We start from the raw sequence: 23901 nt of genomic DNA, 5'->3' as shown, positions 1-23901 counted from the left end.
TATCACAAGTGCTAATGGCAGCCAATGAATGGTCTCCATGGAAACCTAACCTCATTTTTCCTCAACTAAGGAAACCTTTAAAGAAATTCTGTGCAACACCTTTAAGTAACTCCCTCAGCTAAGGAGAAATGAAACCTTAAGGTGTTTTGTGCAACCAATATAAATCAATGCTCAAGGCTGTGTGATTTGACAGGAGGGGTTCAATCAGGTTTTTAACAAACCAACAGTTTATCCTGATGATCTATCTGAAATGAATGCACCTGAAATGTCAGACACAATCCCTCCCTGTGCAGGAAAACTGTGCATACACAACTACAGTGAGCACAGTGGGTCAAAGTTGAGGAAGGAAGTTAAAAGCAGAGTTTTCTTCTCTATAGGTCTGTTTATTTCTGAAAAGCCCAGTGTAACAACACTGTGGAAACACTCCCGTGTTCTTGACCTTGAGTTTATGAGTTTTAATCTGCAGTGACAAAGTATTTGGACGTCTTCACCACAGTGTCATTATTTATTCAGAAAAACCAAGAGTCAGAGAAAACAGAGTGCAGACGTCTCGGCAGATTTTCTGTACATTAATATGATAAACTGTTGTATCTGATGATGAGAACCCTCCCGACCTGAGCTCAGTGCAGCAGGTTAATGATAAATTAGTCTCCAGCTCTGCTGACAGCAAACACAAAGAGCTGTTGGAGAGTCAGACGGCGCTAACGAGCAAACAGAGGAACAGCCAATTAGACAGCACAGATAAAATCCTTAAATAAATGTGTGCAGGCTGAAAATAAGTGTTAATATATCTGACACAGAAAATATGACTCAGTGTGGCAGCTGTTGTTTGTCTGTGTCGCTGAGGACGTTCCCACACACAGTCTAAGACGGCCGAGGAACAGTGGGCACATTCAGAACAGGCTGGCGTGGGCTGAGAATCACGGCGATGGCTGATCGACAATGACCTCTGACCTGTTCATCAGGAAAGATAGCCAATACTCAAGATTTATCCACACAGGAGAGACAGAGAATTAAAACCTAAGAAATGAATGTTGTCTGTTGCACATACACAGTTTACACAGCATCATGTTAAAGCTTTTCCTCAGTTATGCCATGAATAGTTTTTATAGAGTTTTCTTCAACTCAGATGAGCTCAGCTGATCATTCACTCTCCTGGTCACTAAAACACTGTCTGGGTTTAACTTGACATGAGCAAATCTAGTTAACAAACCTCTAGAAATTAGCGATCTGGTGGTTTGTGTGGATGGAGTCGAATTCCTGTGCACCCCAGCATCAGCTGCCATTGTAGATTGTAATGCGTCCTCCGAGAAGCTGCGTCTTCAGGGCAGATTGGAGGCTACAGTGACTCGGTATTGGAAAATGATGAGACGGACAGGGGCTAGTTGGTTAGCATGCTAACTTTGATAGAAGAAAAGACGTGATAGAGACAAGCGTTAACATTGGTGTTGTTTTCCAAATTTATTGTCATAAATTTTCTGCAGATTGACTAAAGGATTGAGTGATCATGTCAGCACGATCATATAATTCTAATGAGAGCATGCTATTGAACATTTTAACACTGTGAGTGCATCAGATAAAACAGAAGTAAGAGGAGGAAGTGGGGAAGAAGGGATGAGGATAGCAACAGAAAGAGGGAAAGAAAAGAAGGAATATGAGAAGACTGGTGATGAATGGCAAGTTTTCCAACGCTGAGGTGGCGTTATTAAAATGCTCACACCGTCTTCTCAGACGCAACATGGCGGAGAGTTACTTCAGCAGCAATCTGGAAAGTAATCAGGCCAATTTGTTACCTAAATGACTCATGTCCCACTGGAGGAGCGCTGGTCTGAAATCAGCTGAGTGATTTGTCATGCTGACAGGAACAAAGCTGAAGCAGCGGCGTGAACAGTGCAGCTTGGCAGCGAATAAACAACAAATTACAACAGCTTCTGACCTGAGTAACAGGAGTCATGCCAACAGAAACACACACTGCTCATAAAGCCAGAGTAAGTTTAAAAAGTTTTACGTGTTAATAAGAAGCAGGAGAGAAATGGAAACGGGGTCAGGAGGAGAGAACGACACATATCAATCACTAACCATCATGGTGTTCCCAGAACAGAAACAGAGCTTCTTGTCTATTTTTAGAATAGAGTGAAAAGATGAAACAAGCCTGGACTGATTCTGTTGGGGAAGCAGAGATATTACAGCTAATCGCAACTAATAACTACACGCTAAAAACATGCTCATCAAAAAACATGGCTAAATGTTTCACGTCCTCAGATAAAGCAGAGGTCAGCTCCACAGTCTACAGGTGTCGTCTGTGCATGAAGGTGATTGAACGTGGCAGGACTCAAGTGTCACAGCATGAACAACACACGCATCAAAAGGTAACCAACGGACTTGAATGCGTTGTTGACCAGATGCTTAAAGGTCCCATAAAGGCAGATGTCCATGTGTTTGTGATTATAAAGCAGGTCTAGGTTCTATATTAATACTGTGAAAGTATCAAAGCCTCAGTCCACAGAGAAATGCACACAGCCTGTATTCAGACACTGAGCCTTAAAACCAGCCGTCAGGACTTCTGCAACTTTGTGATGTCACAACAAAGCAGTCACCGCCCCTTCCAACCCTCTGATATGACCCATAGGAGTGTCTCTATGCCGGCAGGTGTACCAGACCTTGGTTGTCATGGTTACAATAATAAACATCCCAAGTGTAGCAACAGCAGCATACTGGACCTTCGTTGCCATGGTTACTATAATAACCGTCATGGCTTGGTTAGGTTCAGGAAAAGATGGTGATTTGGGTTAAAATAAGTTCTTCCTCAACATTAGACGATCTCTGTTGTCATGGTTACAATAATAACAGTGAGCGGTCATGGATAATAGAAACAACATAAACTGCTCCTGTCACATGGGAATCGAACACCGCTCTCCTGGGTCATATTCATCCATCCACCCCAACCTCCTCCTGACGTGGACTTTGTCGCTCTATAAACTACGTCACCGCACTTTTCCCTTTGCTCCTGTCATCATCACTACGACCACTAGATGTCGCCTAGCAACAAAACCTAACTATGGGTCATAATAACCTGCTGACAGACGACCTCGTTTTTTTAAAGGTGGAGAGTCACTTAAAATCATGACACTACTATGAATGACTGGAATGAAACACAAAACAGAGGATAAGCTCTGTGATACAAGTGGCTGCAGGAGTCCAGTCAGTTTCCCCGAGTGATGTTTGCCTCCCTGAGCTCATCTTATTCTGTCAGCAGTGTCACCTTCAGTGTGTGTTGGAAAATTTGTACAACAGACTCTATATTTCTGAATAAGTGTGCGCTGCCGTTTGGTTCGGAAAGAGAAGCCACCATCATTTATCTTTCCTGTCAAAACGACTGAAACCCACGGAGGAGAGAGGAAAGTCAACACACCTGCCTGAGATGTTGTTTGGCTGGACCTCAGCGCTGAGGGACTGACGGATAAATGGTGAAATAAATGTCCTCTGTCCTGACTCCACGCTTCATGTTCAGACCTCTGGAAGAGAGACACCATTGTTTACTTTCATATACAGAGATATTACATTTCCCTGGATCTCTCACAGCAGAACATACTTTACTGTTTCATGTATTGTATATCGAAGCCATTACAGGACGTAAATAGATGCAATGGCTGCTGCTGAAAGACGTCCAGCTGGAAGTCGTATAATGAAAATCTGTGGAATTATTATATTATCAAGTCGTGGAGAGGTGAGAAGCATCAGTGGCCTCACATCTTTTTGACGTGATGGTTCATGGTGCTGTTAGTCCACACTTTTACAGCGTAGTGTAGTAAAACAGGATAACCTGCTTTCCATCGAGCATCTAACAGCAAACAGCGTGTGTGTGTGTGTGTGTGTGTGTGTGTGTGTGTGTTTGACGTCTGCAGCCAACAGGTGTGCTTGTTGCTTGTTTTCGATGCTTTCTGTGTGTCAGTGGATTCGGAGAAGTCCAGGCGGGTTCAGTCAGACCTTCCTCTCCCACCAAGCTTTTCCCTAATGTCTCTTTTTGTGTTAATAATAATATAACAGCTCGTATAATTCACTGCAGGATGAGCCACTAATGTGGTACGAAATGAAAAAAAAAAATTCATTCACTGGTGCAGTATTAAGAGTAAAGTGCAGCCTCATCACATTTTTAACTATTCTGCACAGTGTGTGTGTGTGTGCGTGTGTGTGTGTGTGTGTGTGTGTGTGTGTGTGTGTGTGTGCAGCAGTCACAGTGGCAGCTGCTGAGAGAGGTTGAAATCTCTGTCTCAGTCCTCATGTCAATCAAATCTAAAATGTTTACCGGTCGACCTGGGACACAAATTTGTGTCGACCCCATAATAAAGGGCAGTTCCATCATTTCCCCAGGCGCCAGTGCTCTGGAGCTGAAATGATTAGTTGATTAATCAATTAGTCAACTGACAGAAATATAATTAATTGGCAACAATGATGAATATTGAATTGCTGGTCTGCGCACATTTGGATGTTTTGCTTATCGCTCTCCTGTGATGGATTAGTTCTAACTTGCCTGAGGTTTTCTGTGTGTTGAATTACTTTACATAGAAAACCAGAATCACCACCTTGTGGTTGTTTCCTCCACCAGCCAATCAGGTTGCAGGAAACATGGTCACAATCTCTCCTACCTGGGTTACAACACTGAATAAGTGTTTTTTGCAGAACATTATGATGTCACAGTGAAGTTGAACTTTGACCTTTTAGATGAAAAATGTCATCACTTCATCATTTTATCATATTAGACATTTGTGTTAAATTGTATCATAATTTGTGTTTGAATCTGTGAGTTTGGGCCAAAGACCGACTTGGACTGTTTCTCTGCGAGCACAGGAAGTCATGTGACATAAAGTATGGATAGAAGCCAGAATCACCACCTCGTGGTTGTTTCCTCCACCAATCAGTCAAGTTGCAGGAAATAAGGTCACAATCTCCTCTTCCTGAGTTACAGCGTTGAATCATGTCCAGAGGTGTTTTTGCAGAACATTATAATGGCACAGTGAAGTTGACCTTTGACCTTTTGGACATGGCTGAACATGGCCAAAAAATGTTTTGTGAGGTCACAGTCACCTTGACCTTTGACCTTTTATCACTAAATTCTAGATAGTTCATCCTTGAGTCAGAATGAAAGTTTCTGCCAAATTTGAAGAAGTTCCCTCAAGGCGTTATGCTTTTGAGTCCAACTGTGTCATAATTAGTGTATTAATTTGTTAGTTATGGCCACAACATGTTTTGTGAGGTCACAGTCACCTTGACCTTTGACCTTTCATCACCAAATTCTTATCAGTTCATCCTCAAGTCAAAGTGAAAGTTTGTGTGAGATGAAATTAAATTTCCTCTGTGCGTTCCTGATATATCGCGTTAGGGCCGGGTGAGCTGACCATCTGACTTTGGCACCTTCCTTAAAGTTTCTGTGTTTAGATATTTACTCTTAAATAAATCAGTTCAATCGCCGCTAACCAGACCACTGCTAACGGTTAAACAGCTAGCCCGCTGGAGACGGCAGCCATTGTTCTGAGCGTGACCGGTGTAGTGACACATGTACCAGTTCTCCACGGGAGCAGAACAAGAACCACCATTTAGGAAGGTCTAGAAATTAAAGTTTCCTTGCAGTAAATAGGTTATTAAATGTGTTGTATCTTTTTATCTTATTACTCACATAATTGAGGTCTTTAAAGACACATTTAAATTAAGTCGCTTTGGATAAAAGTGTAAAAAAATAAATAAAAGAAAACAGCAGTGCCCTGTACTAACCTGCCACCAAGGATTAGATTTTTTTTCAACAAAGCTGTTTACAAGCCAGACAAAGAGCACAGAGTTAGACACAAGGCATTATGGGAACATTAGTGTGTGTGTGTGTGTGTCTGTGTGTGTGTGTTTATATCTCAATCAGTTTCCATGTTAGCTGAGCGTGTGTTAATGACGTCTAATTGAGGGAAAGTAGCTCATTAGAAAGAGATCAGACAGCAATCAAATATGAAATAAATCCAATACACACACACACACACACACACACACACACACACACAGGTCACAGTGGGAGCTTGGGCTCCTCAGGAGAAACACAATGAGCTGTAATGGATCCGACCCGCCTCCTCTGACAGACACGAGGAGGATTAAACCGTCTCAGTGGCGGGCGGCTGGACGTCCAGGAGGACAGAGACGAGACGGACGCATCTGCTTTGATCCTGAATGACACGACGTCACCGAGTCACATAACAAAAGGTGGAAAGAGGACGACACTGCAAACGACAATAAATATTCATGGGCGGACATTCTCCTCACAGGTTCAAATACACACAGGATACACATCAAAACACGAAGGCTGTGTGTCAGTTATGAGATGTGGCAAAAGGGAAGGACTGAAATTATTCATTTTCTTAGTCAGACAGAGAAAATAAACGGAACTGACCCTGAATGTCAATTTGTTCTGTGATATTCTATGAGACAATAATTGTTTGCTTGAGAGATCAGGATATCTGAGGTATAAACAAATGCAAATGGTTTTATAAATGGTTAAAAATGAAAGAGTACAAGATCGTGTTCATCTCAGAAAAACAAGTTCCTGTTGTGCTGTCGGTCAGCAATGTGAGGCCTGTGGGCCAAAACTGGCCCGCCACCAATAATATCTGGCCTACCAGATTATTAAGATTTTTTTTTTTTTATATAATTATTTTACAATCAGTCCCACATTTAGCTTTAATGTCCAGGTAGAGAATCTCCCCCCACCTGAGATGATTATTATACTTTCACACATGTTGAGAGTGAACGACAGATATCAGTCTGCAGCCTGCACTGTTGTCGCCGTCACAGCATCACTTCCTTTTTAGCGATGCCTACAAAATAATGCTGTAGCAAGGTTTTACTTCATGCTATTGTGAGCTTTTATTCTGAAAAGGAAGTTGCAGAGGTTCTGTTGCTTGCTTGACAAACCTCTGAAATAACGGACATACGATGTTTGATATATAAAAAATAAATAAGAACACCAGTTCAGTAATTCACATATAAAATGTAAATGAAAATGAAATATAAAAGTAAATATAAAAGTAAATTCCAGTTGCATTTTTATCTTTCAATTTCTTAAATTAGCCTCTGATTATGTTCTGAACATCATCTAATGGATTTGAAAAAAAATCAGCAAAACTTACTTTCTGGCATCTGTACATTTTCATTAATTAGATGTTTATAAGTTTGACAAAATGTGCTGAGCAGGAAGCAAATTACAGAAACAAGAGCCAAAGAATAACCGCTTTCTTATTGGACATTGATAACCAATAATCACAAAGGCAAACAGTCCACCAGTGCACACTATCAGCTTCACACCAGCTACAGCAATTTATTGAATTTGCCTTCATAATGTCTGACTTCATCCCCCGAGCGCTTCACCTCGGGACAGAGCCGTGACAGGTCGAAGGCCATCGCGCTCATTAGACCTCACTCGCCTCGGCCACAGCAAAACATTTCACGAGATCGCGAACACCGCTGCAGATCGACTCCGCTGGTCTGAGCCTGTTGTCATGTTAGTTTAAGTTCAAGTTTGTTTGTACAGCACAATATCAAAGTGCTTGACAGTGATGGAGAGGAGGTTATAACGTAATGAAGACAGACAGCAGGCGTCACTGAGCTGATTAAAAGCTCATTTGAAAAATAATGAACAGCTAAATTAAAATGTCTTTATCTTATTTTTTTAAAAGAAGACAGTGTTCAGGCTTCAGTGATATAAAATCACCTGACTTTCTCCTTTGCTCCTGTCATAATTGCTTCAGCCATTAGAGATGTGAAACATGACCAATGAAAAAGGTTCTTGAATGTTCTGCCCAGTAGCTTAATGTACTTTGTGCGTGTGAAGGTGTAAACGGTGGCAGTAGGTGGTGATGGTGGAGGTGGTGGTTTCGAGCAGGGGTCACCAAGTAAGTCTGGCCTCGGGCCATTTTTTTCCTGACCCATTACATGACGGCCAGAACATAATCAAAGGCTAATTTTAAGAAACTGATTAATTAAAATGCAACTTAAATTTACTTTATTGTGTGGCCACAGTCACATACATACGTTTGACTGTTTCATTGAACTGGTGTTTTTTTTTCATATCACATCATATGTCCACTATTTCAGAGGTCTATCAAACAAGCAACAGAAGCTTTGGAACTTCCTGTCAGAACTTTTCATAATAAAAGTTAAAAGTTTGTTTTAATTATAGAATTGCAGAAAAAAAACAAACATTCTTGCGCTTTTATTTTGTAGAAAAAAATCGCTAAAGCGGAAGTGATTCTGTGGGTAACTGTGCGCTGCTCCTGATGTGACACGGTTGTGTCACATCAGTGTTATTCACTCTCAATGTGGATGAAAGTATAATAACATCTTCAGGTAGGAGGAGATTCTCTGTTTCAACATTAGCTACATCTTAATATGAGACTGTCAGTTCGAAATTGTAAGATTAAAAAAAAAAATCTGATTATCAAATCACCAAAATAATCCGGTGTGCCTGTCCCGCGGGCCACCAGTTTCCAACCACTGACGTAAAACAACAAATGTTAAATGAGAGCAATGAGTTAGACCTCATTCTTGAATGTAAACTGACATAAAAGGGGATGTGTTCCAGCTTCACCTGCTCTCAGCTGCTACTGTTCAGTGCCCAACCAGAGGCTGCAGCCAGCACATGAGGGAGGTGGGTCCCCCTGTGGCTCCTGCTCCTGGTGGAGTACTCGCTGATAAGCGCCGACAGAATGAGTCTAGAAAGGATCAAACGGTAAAACATTTCTGCTAAAGTTGTTTTTTGGGTTGTTTTAATAGCAGGGATTTTTTGTTTTTTAAAAGATACCCTAAATACCACAAGATATTTTCTTTTTACTCCTCACAATTTCAATCAGGGGCCGGACTGGAAGCTCCAGTGAGCCAGATTCGGCCAGTTGACGATCACTGGTTTAGAGTGGGTCAGTGGGTCACCAAAACCCTTCAGACAGGGAGGCACAAATATCACAGTGGAGATCCACTATTTTTACTTGGATCTACTGTAAAAATACTGTGTGTGGTTTTTGATATTTAACACTGAGATAATTAATTCAGAACTTTATTTTCTTCTATCTGATGGCTGAACCGACTGCTCTTTCGAAAATAAATTTTATAATCAGAACAAATGAGTCATGAATGTATTTAGTTATGAAACAGTTTCCTGTAGAATCCTCACAACATTAAATAACTGCTGTTAATGAATCAATACACTATTGATAATTGGCTGCAATGATTATTTATGTTATTGACTAATATATAACTGCTCATGGCGTACGAATAAAATGTGAAAATCATAAAAAACAAAAGCTGCAATGACAAATTACCAGAGTTGAACTGTGTCTATGCAACCGACAGAAGCAATGAAAACTTTGCAGCTCATAAGTCACAATTGTTCTATGGTGGTGCTGCTACTTTTACTTATGCAAGTACTTTTCTCAAGCCCTGGCTCTAAGTGACCACGGCATGATCACTGTGCAGGGCCCAGTTAAATGGGGGCGTGAGGAGAGTGGAGGAAGAGAGCAGATCATTAATTCAAAGAGACAGATCAGGAAAAAAAAAAAACTTTTTAAAGTCAAGTCATCCGCTGAAACTTCTTAGTGCTTGTCCGCTCTAAGTGTGGCCCTTCACTTATTCAGGGCCACACACACACACACGAGTGCACACACTCACACTCGGCTGCACCAAGCCCTGCATGTTTTCATATCACTGCAACATTAATTCAGCTTGTGATGTTGTTACACGGCGCTGGTTTTGTTCGCCAGCAGTCAAACACTCCAACGCTGAAGGATTGGTGGGGGTGGGGAGGAGGAGGAGGGTGGTGCAACAATGAAGAATGACTCAGAGTTTGGAAAGAGCCTCTGGTGGTGGTTAATTTGGGAAGAGGGCGCTGAGCCTCACGCATGAAGCGGTGGACCGAGCTACTGATCAGGTCTCACTGGTGTGGTTAAAAAGAGCAGTGCTGGGTCCCAATTCAGGGGCCACATCCTTCAAGGGGAAGGTGTGGCCCTTCATTGACCACAAAGGGCAAAACCGAAATGAGACGGTCTAGCCTATGGAGGATTCTGTCTGTGTTGTTGCTTTTCATTCCCAGTGCAATGAATCTTGGGATAGGTTGGGCCATGAAGGGAAAAAGGGCCACATTTCTCTGCCACATTTGAAGGAGTTTTTGAAATGGGATCTAGTCACACCGTTGAGACACTGAAGGATGTGGCCCCTGAACTGGGACTCATTGTTGAATCCTCAGTGGAGCTGCGGAGTCAGTGACGGGATCTCAACCCAACTGAACATCCGTAGGAGAGTCTGGAGCGGCGTGTTCAGGTCACCTGTACATTACAGGACGGCAGGTTTGGGATTCACCTGTGTAAAAGATCCAGTTTGTCCGTCCAACGGATTTCCAGGAAATTCATCGCTGACGCAAATGTTCCCTGTGGAGATGAATCCTAATTATTTCAGTGACCCGCTGCTATTTCCCATGGAATTTCCTCTAAAACTCTAAAAGGCAGATTTGATTGTATTCATGGGTTAGATTTGATGACCCTATGAGATTTCTTCGAGTGCCACAACCAGGGAGAACAAAGCTTTCATTTTAGCTCCACTGCAAAAGCTCTAGAACAGCTGAATCAGCAGAATCTCTTTGGTGTTTTTGGGTAGCCGTAAGCACTGAGACCTCTGCGGACAGCTGCCAGGACTTCAAACTTAAGTCTTCCCAAAGTAAACTGTGCTAACCCTGCTTGTAATTCCTTCTCTTCACCTCCCGGTCAGGTTTCTTCAGACAGCCTCTGATCCCCTCAATTACTGGGTGTATTAATACATCGAGCCGAGTGACGTGTCAGGACGCTCGGGTCCTGACGGGGAGGAGGGATAGGCTCCCCGCCAGGACCTGACCGCAACGTGACTCCAGCCGCCCTACTTTCTGGTCCCGGAGAAAAGAGCCACTCTCAGGGGGAGTGAGAGGCTAATTGTCGAGAGAGTCGCTGAAGGAGCAAAACTGAATGAACTCTAATTAGGACACGATTAAGGCTAACTCTCACAGCTGTAAAAATCCATTAACCTTTAATCGTACAGTTCATCACACACTTGAGGTTAGAGAGAGTGTGTGTGTGTGTGTGTAAGAGAGAGAGAGAGTAAGGAGAGAGAGGTGGATCTCTGTGAATGAAGGGAACTGAAGCCATGTGGTGTGAAGAGAAACATGATCTATGAAAACGAGGTGTGAGAACAGAAGCATAAACAACGTCATGTGTGAACCTGTCAGACTGAATGTGTTGGCTACAGTCAGTTTATTAGGAACAGCTAGCTAACACAAATTCAGTCTAATGAAACAGTCCTATTCTGCTGGGTGATGATGATGATTAAAAAATACAAGTAAAAACACAGGTCGTCTGTCAGCAGGTCACTATGACCCATAGTTAGGTTTTGTTGCTAGGCGACATCTAGTGGTCGTAGTAATGATGACAGGAGCAAAGGGAAAAGTGCGGTGACGTAGTTTATAGAGCGAGTGTTTCTATTATCCATGACCGTTCGTTGTTATTGTTGTAACCGTGACAACAAAGATCGTCTAATGTTGAGGAAGAACTTATTTTAACCCAAATCACCATCTTTTCCTAAACCGAGCCATGACTGTTATTGTGGTAACCATGGTGAAGAAGGTAGGTACGCCACTCTCGGTACAGTCTGCATGTTTGTTATTGTAACCATGACAACCAAGGAACAGTACGCCTGCTGATGTAGGGGTGCTGTTTCAGGAGACTCTTCTATCAGAGGGTCACATATATGGTTGAACCAGATCGTCCAGATTTGGTATCGTTTCAATATTTTTGTTGAAAATTAAATTAAACAATTTTATTAAAACTGTTGATAATGATGATCGACTGATGGTTTGAGCTCTGCAGTCTGCTGTTTGGTGCTGGGCAGGTAGTGGACTGTGGCTTTATCAGCTCGTTTGATGGAAACACTGAACCAGACAGAACCAGACAGTAAATGTGCCAGAAACCAAAACAAGCTAAACGAGCTAAAAGAGGCTAAAAAGCTGCAGAGTTGGTGAAGATTCTCTTTGGGTTGCAACATCTGACATCTTTCAAACTGAATGAATTAAGCTTCTTTGGGCGTCAGAGTCTTTAACATTGTACCTCACAGACAGAAGGTTCTGGGCTCTGAGTTCCCTCCACGTACTCCGGCTCCCCCACAGTCCAAGGTCATTCCAGTTGGGTTAATTAGTGACTTTAAAGTGTCTGTAGTGTGAATGTGGGTATAAACAGTTGTTTGTCTCTATAAGTCCGCCTGTGACAGACTGGCGACCTGTTCAGAGTGTGCCCCACCCTCACCCAATGTCAGCTGGGATTGGCTCCAGCCCCCGCCACCCTGTAAGGATAAGCGGTAGAGATAATGGAAGGATGAATGAGCTTTTTTGAGAGGATACATCCACACAGACAGTTAAACTACCTGCATCATGAGGTTCCACTCCGTGTTTCATGTTTCCTCATCACTCTCTGAATCAGCTGTTATCTCAGTATGAATGACTCGTCCCTCCTCTGCTCTACACTTTCGCTTGTTTACTCCGAGACAACGTCGACTCTCTGTTCGCATGGACGCACAATTTTATGGAAGATTAACTTTGTTCCTTCAGTTTGATTATCTGACTGTCTTTTTTTACAAAGCTGTGTCTCTGCTCCAGATTTTACTGAAAATGAAACAGATGACTCCACTACCTCCTATTATTACATTTTATATATTAAACAGAGTTTTTTTCCTGTAGTAAATATTGGATAATTCATGTACATATCAGTAAATAGAGATGTAATGGCACATTTATTATCATGTCTCTTGTCACTTTTAAAGTAATTTAACATTAAAGCTTTTTCATAGTGTATACTTTCAACAAAACAAGTAAAGACATGAGCGCCTGTGGATGAGTCATCCAGCCTTCAGGCCAATCAGTGACAGGATGCGTCATCCGTCCAACTTTCAGCAGCGATGGCCTTTTAAAAGTTGAAATGTTAGTTTTTTTATTACATCAGCAGCCTCCAGCCAATTAATGACAAAGTTCTTAAATACCAGAACAAGGTGAGGACAGTTGTTGTTGACACTCAACCCCTGGTGCCGTGTTTGTGTTACAGAGTCTGACCTTTAATCACGCTAACGATGTGATGTTGATCTGATAGCAGACACACATGGATGTAACCGTTATCATCCCTATAATAAAAAATCAAGTGACCCCCAAAATATTTAGTAATTCTTTTAATCAGGGAGGGGCCAGTTTAACAAAACACCCTTAAGTTTCACCCTTCCTTACAATGTTCACTTAAGTATTTAAGGCTTTCCCCTTATCTTCATCTTATACTTAAGGAATCACTTAAAGTCTGTTAAACTATTGCACAAAAGACCTTAATGACCAAAGAAATCTTAACTATAATCTATCTAATCTGTTTAACTGCAACATGAGTTTATGGTGAAAATAAACTACCTGATGCAGTAGAACATGATGCAGTAGAATTTAACTGCTGTAAAATCTCTGTCACTTCTGCAAATACCTTAACTATGAAAACATTTTAAGAGATTATGTAAAACACCTTTAAGTAACTCCCTAAGCTAAGGAGAAATTGACCCCTGAGCACTTTAAGGTGGTCAAGATGATGATGATTTAAGGGGAAACGAGATACAGCAAATTCTGACTGGACTCGGCCAAAGATTGTTTGTGAGTGAAGACGCATCACTCCGTAACATCTCTTATCAACCACCGGTGAACTGTGTATTTGTAGTTCGACATTTTCTGTCTTCCCCTGTGTTTTTCACCTGATCTTGTCTGTTACACGAAAACACAAAAATACTTAATTTTAAAATGAGGGACGCATTTGGCCTGTGGACTTAAGCTGCCTGGTAAAACTGACATTATTTATCTGTTTATATTATTTATTTTGGTAAACTGGAACCTTTAATGTCTAAACTGCTCCGTCAGCAAATAAAGTTTGTCTGAGTTTCCATATCTGTCTCTTTTTCTTGTTCATGCAGTTTTGAGGTGAAGCGGCGCGTGGGAGGTGGTGATGCATCTGACACCGACACCGCCACATTTGCAGCAGTCTGACGACGGCTCTTCTTCTTTTAGCTTCTCCAGCTCGGGTGCAGCTGAAGATTCTGCTTGCAGAGCACATTTGGGGGGAAAGTAAAGGAAGTGATTTTTTTCTAATTTAGTGTTAAATTCAATCTTCCGCAGCAGCACCGAGGCAGTAATGACAGCACTGATGCACTGTGTACCTCTGTGGTCTGAGGCCACTGAGGCTAAATGACAAACAGATGCCAGGTAATGAGCTGAGGGTGACGGGGCTGCAGCTTCTCACACTGCAGATCGGTAGACAGATAGAGGCAGAGAATAAAAATAAAAAAGTTTTCAAATGCATCAAATATTAGTGAGGGCACTGTTGTATTCAGAAATAATTTACTGCTGTTTACTGTCCTTCACACTGACAGACGAAGGGCGAGGGAAGGTTTTATTTTGAAGGTTTAGTTCAAGACTTGATTAAAAGTCCACAGCTGTGTGAGGCTGTTCAGTTTTTTTTATATATATAATATAGAATTATGTGCAGAAAGCAAAGCAGTTAAATGAAGGTTGAACTTGGCAGCAGAGCAGACGGTGCAAAAATTCAATAAAAAAATAAAGAACATTTTTGATATTATGAAAAATTTAACATATGGTTTACTTAACTGTGGGTTAACAGGGGATCATTAGGATTTATCCACTGGGAACCAGATTTCATGGTAATTATATAAAGCTGTCCAGATCCTGCAGTCTGGACCAAAGCATTGTACTGACAGATTTAGACTCTGTCAGAGCGGTTAAAAAAAAGTATGATCTCACTTCACTTCTGACCACGCAGATAATTTTAGTTTCATGTGACAAAGTTCTGAGGCATCTGCTGCCTCTGTCCAATACAAACCTACACATGTGGGCTCTGTATGTTTATTTCCAAAGGATAAAAATTACCTCAGATACACATTTGACTATCTTCATGCAGGTTTGATGAGATTTTTATAACTTTTTCTTTCATGTTGCTGTGTACCAGAGAAAACTGTGCATGTTTTTTATGGTGTTCCATGGAAGAAAGGATCCAATCAGATGACGATGGAAAACAAAAAAATCTTAACTTCATCATTTGACAACACATTCACTGCAAATAATCACAACACAACCAAATCAACAAACACACTGCAAATGTGTTGTTGCACTGATGATGTTTTCTGAATTTGCTTGTGTTTTGTCTATTTTTTTTAGTTGAGCTCTGAGGGCCACCGTACATTGGAATTAGGCCGTTTTTGGTAACTATAACAACAAGCAGCTGAAGAGGCTCTGACCGAATGTCATATTCTGGTGTGTCTCATCACACCAGCTCCGACCACTCCAAACCCACACCCACTGTCTCCGCACTGCGCTGCGCTTCAGGAGGCTCAGACCAAGGCCATCCTGACCCCCCCTAATGACAGGCTTCACCTCCTATAGTTCTCTATTACAGACAGAGGAGAGGCAGGATGATGCTGCTGGCAGCCCGGCTCAAAATTCCTGCCTTCATCGCTCCGATATGATGAGCTGGAAACACAAACAGACACGCACGTGTAGTTTCTGCGTGTGTGTGTGAGAGAGAGAGAGAGAGAGAGAGTTCTGCCATTTCCTGCTCTCTGTAAAAGACACTAAACACCACCTGTTGGGGAGACTGAAGCAGTGCAGTGACTGCTGACTTCTGAGGATGAATACACCCACTGACCGACGCCACTGCGCCCACCCATGCAGCAGGAGAGAGCAGAGGAAGATGACGATGAGGAGGAGGAGGAGGAGGAGATACTGAAGATTATTCCGCTGGTGTTTTGTGGGAAATACTTGGCAATCAAAAATACATTTCAACATCAGTGTGAGACTCAGCCGTCAGGGTGTTAGTGCCTGACAGCTGAGCCAAAAATTTAGGACCAGATTCTTACAGCGTGACACAAGCCTCTGTTTTTTTTCTGTCATGGTAAATTATAAAAATGGTGATGTTTAAAGCTCCATATTTTACTCTTCTTCTGTGTTTTATCTTAAGTGTTGATCTCCATCAGAAGATATATTTGTGGTTTAGAACCAAAAACCATCTCAGTGTAGTTTTACATCTCCTCTCTCAGGTTTCTCTCTGGAGCTCTAGTAACAACAGGTCAGTCAGCCAATCAGAAGAGAGGATCTGAACCTCTCTTCTGATTGGCTGACTGTTTTCTGAGTGATCTAATAAAAAAATAGCAGATTTCAGGTAAACACTCAGAGAAACCAAATTCTGCAAGTTCAGGTAGGTGGGACTTGGGGCGTGACTGAGAGCAGTGACTGTTTTGTTGTGACATCACAAAGTTCCAGAAGTCCTGACGGCTGGTTTTAAGGCTCAGTTTCTGAATACAGGCTGTGTGCATTTCTCTGTGGACTGAGGCTTTGATACTGTCACAGTATTAATATAGAACCTAGACCTGTCTGTCTTTAAACCAACGCCGGACAATTCTTCAAAATCCCCTGAATACATTCAATGCCAACATTTATAATGAGCTTGGACGACACCATGGTTAGATGAAGAGGAGGAGGGGGAGGGACAAATGAATAGTTCAGATGCTGTTCTGGATGGTATCATACTGAATTCCAAAAACCTGAAATATTTCTCTGCAGCAAACAACCGCAAGCTACAAGCTAACAGTCAAATCCCATTTTATATGATGGGAGGGGTTAGCTAGTGGCCTCATGTCACGTTTGATTGGATCATTAAAAGTATTTTAACATCTTTTTTTTATACATGTAGTATATTTGGCAGATTATTGGCTATTATTAGTTTGTATACAGCTAATTTGCAATAGAAAAAACAATTAGAAGGAAACGTACATGTGACTGGATTACATTTTCTATTTACTGCAATTAGAGACAATACTTTAATTAATATTGTTATAAACACACAATACAAGACAAATACCAACACACTGAGCAGTCACCATGACTGTTACAACAGCTGATCCCAGAGCTGTGTGGGAGATCTCATGTCTTGAACAGTGTCCCCATCTTTGATTTGAATGGATGCCTGCCAACCAATCGCAGGCGAGTATTTCCTGCAGTAATGGTATAACCTTGAATTACCATCGAGCCTCCCAGAAACCCAGGAAAAAAAACATGGACGAGTTGGCAGCTGAAGGAAACAATCAATATGACTCTCGATCAGACCTGCTGGGAATTAAATAATGGCTGCCAGACCACAACAGGTGATCTCACACACACACACAGACACTTGGTGGCCAAGAATCAGCAGCTTTGTGAAGCTCTGATGCATCACTTGTTGCAGTTGTCGTATTTGGCAAAAAGAAAAATAACAGACACACACACACACACACACACTGTACGTCAGGGCCAAGGGGTGTTATTTAATGACAGTGTCATCAGGGTCAGCGGGCAGATTACCTGAAGGCTTTGACGGAGGATTCCAGCTGACTGTCTGACCTTTATGCTCAGCCCCAGAGACACACACACACACGCACATACATACACCCCCACAAACACACACACATGCTGAGTCTGGGTTTCACACCATGGAGGCGGATGTGGATGTTGAAAATTAGCGTTCTGACAAGTGTTGACTTTAATTATACATGATGACGCCGAACCACAAACATGACAGAGCCAATTACAGGAAATGCTGGCATATTAGCACAAATGACAGCTTATTAAAGTGTAATCATGCACTCACTGAACTAAGAGAGAGAGAGAGCATGTATGTGTGTGTATGTGTGTGTGCACGCATTTGTAAATATTGTGTGTCAGTATATGCTCATGTGTCTTTCCTCAGCAACGTGTTTGTGTGTGTGACACCAGCAGCTGCACTAACACGCTGGGTTAATGTCATCTTCTTCCTGTGTGAATCCAGGTGAGTCTCTCAGGTGATCACAGGTTCACATCTGTCCTCACAAATTAATCAGGGTTCAGAGGAAGAAATGCACACAGAAGTTTCAGCTGTTGTGATATTGATTTTTTTTTTTTATTTTATCTCTCTTATTTAATATAATACATTTAGAGGCCATGTACTCACACAAAAGCTGTGTCACAATTCAGAGGCTGCATCCTTCGGGAGAGGCGGTCTATAAAGGTGTGGCCCTTCGTGGCAGAGGCCACCACACGCCTCTGAAAAAACAACACCCCCAGGATTTATTGTGACTGATCCTCCCGTGGCTTTACCCCAAAAATTACACCAAAATTTCCAACTATTTTTATGTCATTATGTGTATAATTCATATAAAATCTATACAATTTATCAATATTTTATAGTTAGGTTTTGTTGCTAGGCGACATCTAGTGGTCGTAGTAATGATGACAGGAGCAAAGGGAAAAGTGCGGTGACGTAGTTTATAGAGCGACAAAGTCCATGTCAGGAGGAGGTTGGGGTGGATGGATGAATATGACCCAGGAGAGCGGTGTTCGATTCCCATGTGACAGGAGCAGTTTATGTTGTTTCTATTATCCATGACCGTTCACTGTTGTTATTATTGTAACCATGACAACAAAGATCGTCTAATGTTGAGGAAGTACTTATTTTAACCCAAATCATCATCTTTTCCTAAACCTAACCAAGACATAACTGTTATTATAGTAACCATGGTGACGAAGGTAGTTACGCCGCTTGGTATAGTCGGCGTGTTTATTATTGCAACCATGTCAGCCAATGTATGGTACACCTGTCATCACAGATGTGCTCTTTCAGGAGACACTGTTGTGGGTGGTATCTGACGGTTGCTTAGTAACACATGAGGTAGAAAAAAACTACCTACAGGAACAGAAAACACAAATTACCCTGATGACAAATGTCTCCATTAAGGTCAGCGCTGTCAGCTTTGTCCTAAAGACATAATACAGCAAAACTACTGAATAAAACCTCTGTGTTTGGAGTCTTTTGTTCCTTTACACCAGCCTCATGTCCTGGTTCCAGGAGAGGGCCATCCAGGACCATGATACACAGTGTGCTCCAGGACTGTGACACATGGTGTGGGTCCACATCATAAACACAAATAGGCTGTGTGTTTGAGTTTATGATGAAAAAAAATAAATAAAGCTACTGATTTAAGAGTTTATAACCTTAGAAAAATGCCCTGAGAGAATGATATCAGAGGGTAGGAAAGTGAATTTCTTTCTCATCACATTAAAGGTTCCACAGCCACAAACACAGACAAGATGAGGTTGTGATGTGGTTATGGTTTCATGTGAATTGAAATGTATCACCTCATCATGGTTTATTATGGTTAAATATAGATGCGGCAGGCTGCAGGCTGTGTGTTTGTATGTGTGCGTGTGTGTGTGTGTGGTCCTCCAAGTTTCCTCTGCATCCATCACTGTGGCAGCACCGGACAAACCAATCTCCTCCCTGTCTCTTCTCATTCCATCACACTCGTCCAACCAGCAGCTTCATCAGCCGGCCGGCGTTCATGAAGACACAGGGAGGACGGATCACCTCGCTCTGAGATGGACTAACCAACCTCAGTTAGTCCACACTGCTCCCATGTGACCTGAAGACACTGCCTCCGGAGTGTGTTTCATATGAGGAAAGGAACTGCTGTTTATTTTGAAACTTTTTGTGGAATGTCCCCCTTCAGACGCATGGAACACCCACAACCAGGTTTCCTTTTTGAAATTCATATACCTGCAGTGACAAGTATAATCACAAATAGTTCCAGGCAATATGACCAAAAATAATAAAAACATTTCCCGTGATCATAAATATAAGTCAGAGTTTGAGAAAAGGGTCAACAAAATGCTCAGTGGCAACTACACATCTTGGTTGGTTGTTTGGTTTTTGTTGTTTGGTTGGTGGGTTGTTTGGTTGGTTGGTTAGTTGGTTGGTTGGTTTTTAATTAATTTGTTGGTTGATTGATTGGTTGGTTTTGTTTTAATGTGATAAATGTGTGAAAACTAAAATTCAGTTTGTGTTTGAGTCCTCAGCTCCTACTATAATTTATGAACTCTGTGTACTAAGCTAAACAAAGAGACGACTATCTATATGCAAAACAGTTTTTCATCTGATTTATTCATTTATGTTTACACCAATAAAATTAAAACTATGCTGCTTAAATAGCATTTTTACATTATAAATAATGGGAAGATTTCAACATGTGTTTCCATCTTTTGGAAGCTTTGAGCACAACAACGACTCTTATCACAAACCCTATGTTCATCAGAGACCACTGACGGCTGAGACGCACATTATAACATATCTGGATTCATGAGAACCAAGTGTTTGTATGTGTAGACAGACAGAAAATAACCTTTGTCCAGACAGAAACATTTTGTCCCTGCCCTAAAACCATATCTAAATATCTAGTGACTATAACTGTGGTCACATATTGATTTACAGCAGCAGTTTCAGACACAGGAGAGCCAGAGGAAGAATCTGTTGTTGCTGCAACTAAATGGGCAGATTTGAGCACGGGTGTGATTTTTAATCTTGTATTCAGTGCACGGCGACCTCACAGCGGTGTGATTTAGAGCCCAGGAATCTGGCTTGAGTCATGCCACTGTGGCACAGCTCAAATTAAAGCTGCTCTTCTACACGGGCACATGACAACCCCTGGTCCCTACTGACATGCTGCGATTATGTGACTTCATTAAAATGTCCCTGTTTGACTCCCGGAAAGGTGGGCAGGAATCTGCTGGCAGCATTAGCTGTGGCTTTGGTTCATGACCCATTGTCTATTTCTTGTCTCTGGAGACTGGCGCCACATGCCCTGGAGGCGTAACACCTTCGATTGGTGTCGGTGAACACAAAGGGATTGTTGAGGATACAACCAACTGAGTAAATTGTCTATTTGTTCATGCTGATCGGTGAGAAACTGTTGCTAAACCCTGGAAGTCGTCAGACAACAGCCATGTCAGGGTCTTCTCTCTCCATGCTGCATGAATTAAATACATTTGATTCATCTGTAACTCTTCAGAACTAGCAACTCTCAACATCCATCCATTCATTCATTATTCTTATTGGGTTTGGGGGGGGGGGTACACCCTGGACAGGTCGCCAGTTTATCGCAGGGCTGACACATAGAGACAAACAACCAGTCACACTCACATTCACACCTACGGGCAATTTAGACTCCAGTTACACAAAGTCTTTGAATTGTGGGAGGCACCCTGAGAACCCGGAGGGAAGAACATGCAAACTCTACACCGAAAGGCCGACAGGATACAGGGCCGATTCAAACCCAGAACCTGGGTCTTTACCACCAAGCCACCCCCAACTTGCAACATTCAAGAACAATTTCTTAAAAGTCAACTTAAAAATATGGAGTCCTCCAACCTTGACTGAGCTCAGAGGGTCAAAACCTTCCTAAATCCACATCAATACCAATCACCTGTTCCCAGACCTGTGGATTAACATCTCTTAAAATGTCAGGGTTTTGAGAAATCCTGCAAACTCACAATCGCACACACACACAAACGGGTCTGAAAACACAACCTCCACAGTGACAAGATACTTCAGCTTTTTATATATGATTTCTGCCTGAATGTGACCGGCTGTTGCGCCTACTGTTGTGGTAATATGTCACCTGTTCCTCGTCGCTCTGCTGCTCTTTGTGTGTACTGAGCATGTGCAGCATGATGAGATACAGTACATCTCTTTATAAATATGCTGCACACACACAGTCATTCGCCTGATAAACAGTGAACGGAGGCAAACTGTGAGGCCAGACCAGAGCGCATTAACCAGCAGCTACAGCTGGGGGCACGCATCTGCATACAAAACACTGTGAGTGCAGGTAAGAAAAATACTCTGTGTGAAAAAATGAATCTATTTCCAGTAGCTAATGGAAGGGTGAGCCATCCCACCCGCCCACCACATATCAGCTCATAACAGCTTCCACTGAGATTACTATGCAAATTATCAGGTTACAAATCACAGCAGGGTTGCGTTATTTGCATGAATGATCCGGTGTAATACACTGGTCCATTAACTACGCACACAAAGAGAGTTGTGACGGAGGTTCATGAATGAAGAGCGCCAGTCATACACGGAGGAAGAATGGAGAAGAAATCTCCTGACGGTGCATCAGTGTTCACAGCGACCTGATGTCAATTATCCTGCAGACAGATTTATGTCTGAACAGAGCGGTTAGAGCTCGGGCATTACAGCAAATTGTCTGCACAAGCCCTTTCATGCCTGAACAAAAAATAATAATAATTCAGAAACACTGACAGAACACATAAGAGAAGGAAAACAAGAGCTACAAGTTCCTATTGCTTTTATCCCATAGAACATGAATGTGATTACAACCCAGACTTTTATTGTTTCCTGCCGTTGTGGAGGTAAACAAAGCTAAAGTTAGCTTGATATGGACAAGCTAATGTCTGAGAGCACACATGGGTCAGTTTACAAGGCAATGACCATGTGTTTTGTCGGGTGTTTAGAAGACTTGGTGCAGTGACCTCTGTAGGCACTAAGGACGTTGACTGTCACGTTTTTCTCGTCACACAAAGTTATGTTATATTAGAAAACCCGACTATGAGACAGTGAAACATGAAATACATCCTTTAAAACATAAAACCCACATTTATGTAGCTTGTATCAGTCACATACTCTCACTTTTTCTTTTCGAGCTCCTTATTATCAGTAACACAAGAAGTCCTTAGCTGTCTGACTGGTGATTTGGATGCCGGTGTCATGAATTCTAAACTGGGCTTTCGTAAACCAACTTGAAGACTCTCGCTGGCCTAGCAACAAAAAGGCTACAAACGACCCATAAGTCAACATTTGAGCTTTCTCTCACTTCAGGGGCCACATCGTTAAAAGGCTGCATTTCAAGACCGACTGCGTCATGTCGGACAAGGGTATCCCATGCACCCAAGAAATACGTCCATGGATGCCAGTGATGAATCACTTTTCAAAAAGAGAATAAGACTCCGGATATAAAACTTCAGTTGAGGATGAAGAGTAAATCCTCCATAGATCAGATCATCTTGTTTTGTTCTGGTCTTCATGCATCCGTCAAAGTATGAAAGCCCTGAATTGTGACACAGCTTTTATGTAGGAGACACTACTTCACATCTAACACCTCACTTTTTAAATCTCTCCAAATCAAACAAGAAAAGTTTCTTCCTTTCCAGACGAAAAACATGGTTGATTCTCTCATTATCTCCATAATGCAAAGGTCTAATTTCTATTCTCTGCAAGAATACATGCAAAAATCATCCCTCACTCACTGCAAGATGTTGGGAGACTTTGGGAGAACGACCTTGGAGAGGAAATGACAGATGAGCCTCACTTCGTACATACTGTACCTCTTCCCCTTGTGCAAGGCACAGCTTGAGACAATTCAAATTTGCTTTGAGTGCACATTTAGCCAGAGTAAGACTGGTAACGTCGACCCTTCACTGCAACCAGCAGATAATATACACATGCTCTAGCCCTGCCCCAAACTCAGCACATTTATACCAACAATTTTAATACCTAAGACCTACATAACTCCCAAAGTCATATGTGCCTCATATGTGCCCGGTTAAAGGCAAAGCTTATGTAATAATAGCATTTACCTCTTTTTATCCCAGACGTCTTATTTCTCTCTCCATCAAGCACCTCCTATCTTCACAAGATGGATGTGAGATGCAATACTCTCAAAGGCTCCTTGCAAAACTTGGGGGGGGGGGGGGGGGGGCTCCTTTCACAGTTTTTATCCTTTGGATAATGCAGCTCCTCTGATGCTCAAATATAGTTTTGTTTCCAATAGATGCTGCAAACAAATGGTGGGTTTAATGGAAAAATCAATGAAAAATCGTTAGAACATCTAATGTGAATAATACAGTTGTTGTTGTTGCTGCAAACAACAATTATTTCCTTGTCTTGTCCTCACATATAATCCGACCTC

The 23901-nt window shown here is 41.9% G+C and overlaps 1 long non-coding RNA gene across 2 annotated transcripts in view; it reads right to left on the bottom strand.

The window, feature by feature from the left end:
- Positions 1-491: 491 nt before the first annotated feature.
- The window catches only part of LOC139628286 (uncharacterized), a 43499-nt gene continuing 20089 nt past the window's right edge, over positions 492-23901 (bottom strand). For both annotated transcript variants that reach the window (XR_011692738.1, XR_011692740.1), the window contains 3 exons: positions 3413-3515; positions 1214-1401; positions 492-954 (listed from right to left, as the gene is read on the bottom strand). This is a non-coding gene — a long non-coding RNA (uncharacterized lncRNA). The remainder of the gene's footprint in view (positions 955-1213; positions 1402-3412; positions 3516-23901) is intronic.

This window comes from Trachinotus anak, unplaced genomic scaffold, assembly GCF_046630095.1.
Source record: "Trachinotus anak isolate AG129_WGS33_773 ecotype Australia unplaced genomic scaffold, CSIRO_AGI_Tana_v1 ptg000011l, whole genome shotgun sequence".
Lineage (NCBI taxonomy): Eukaryota > Metazoa > Chordata > Actinopteri > Carangiformes > Carangidae > Trachinotus > Trachinotus anak.
This window is presented reverse-complemented; position numbering and strand designations above follow the sequence as displayed.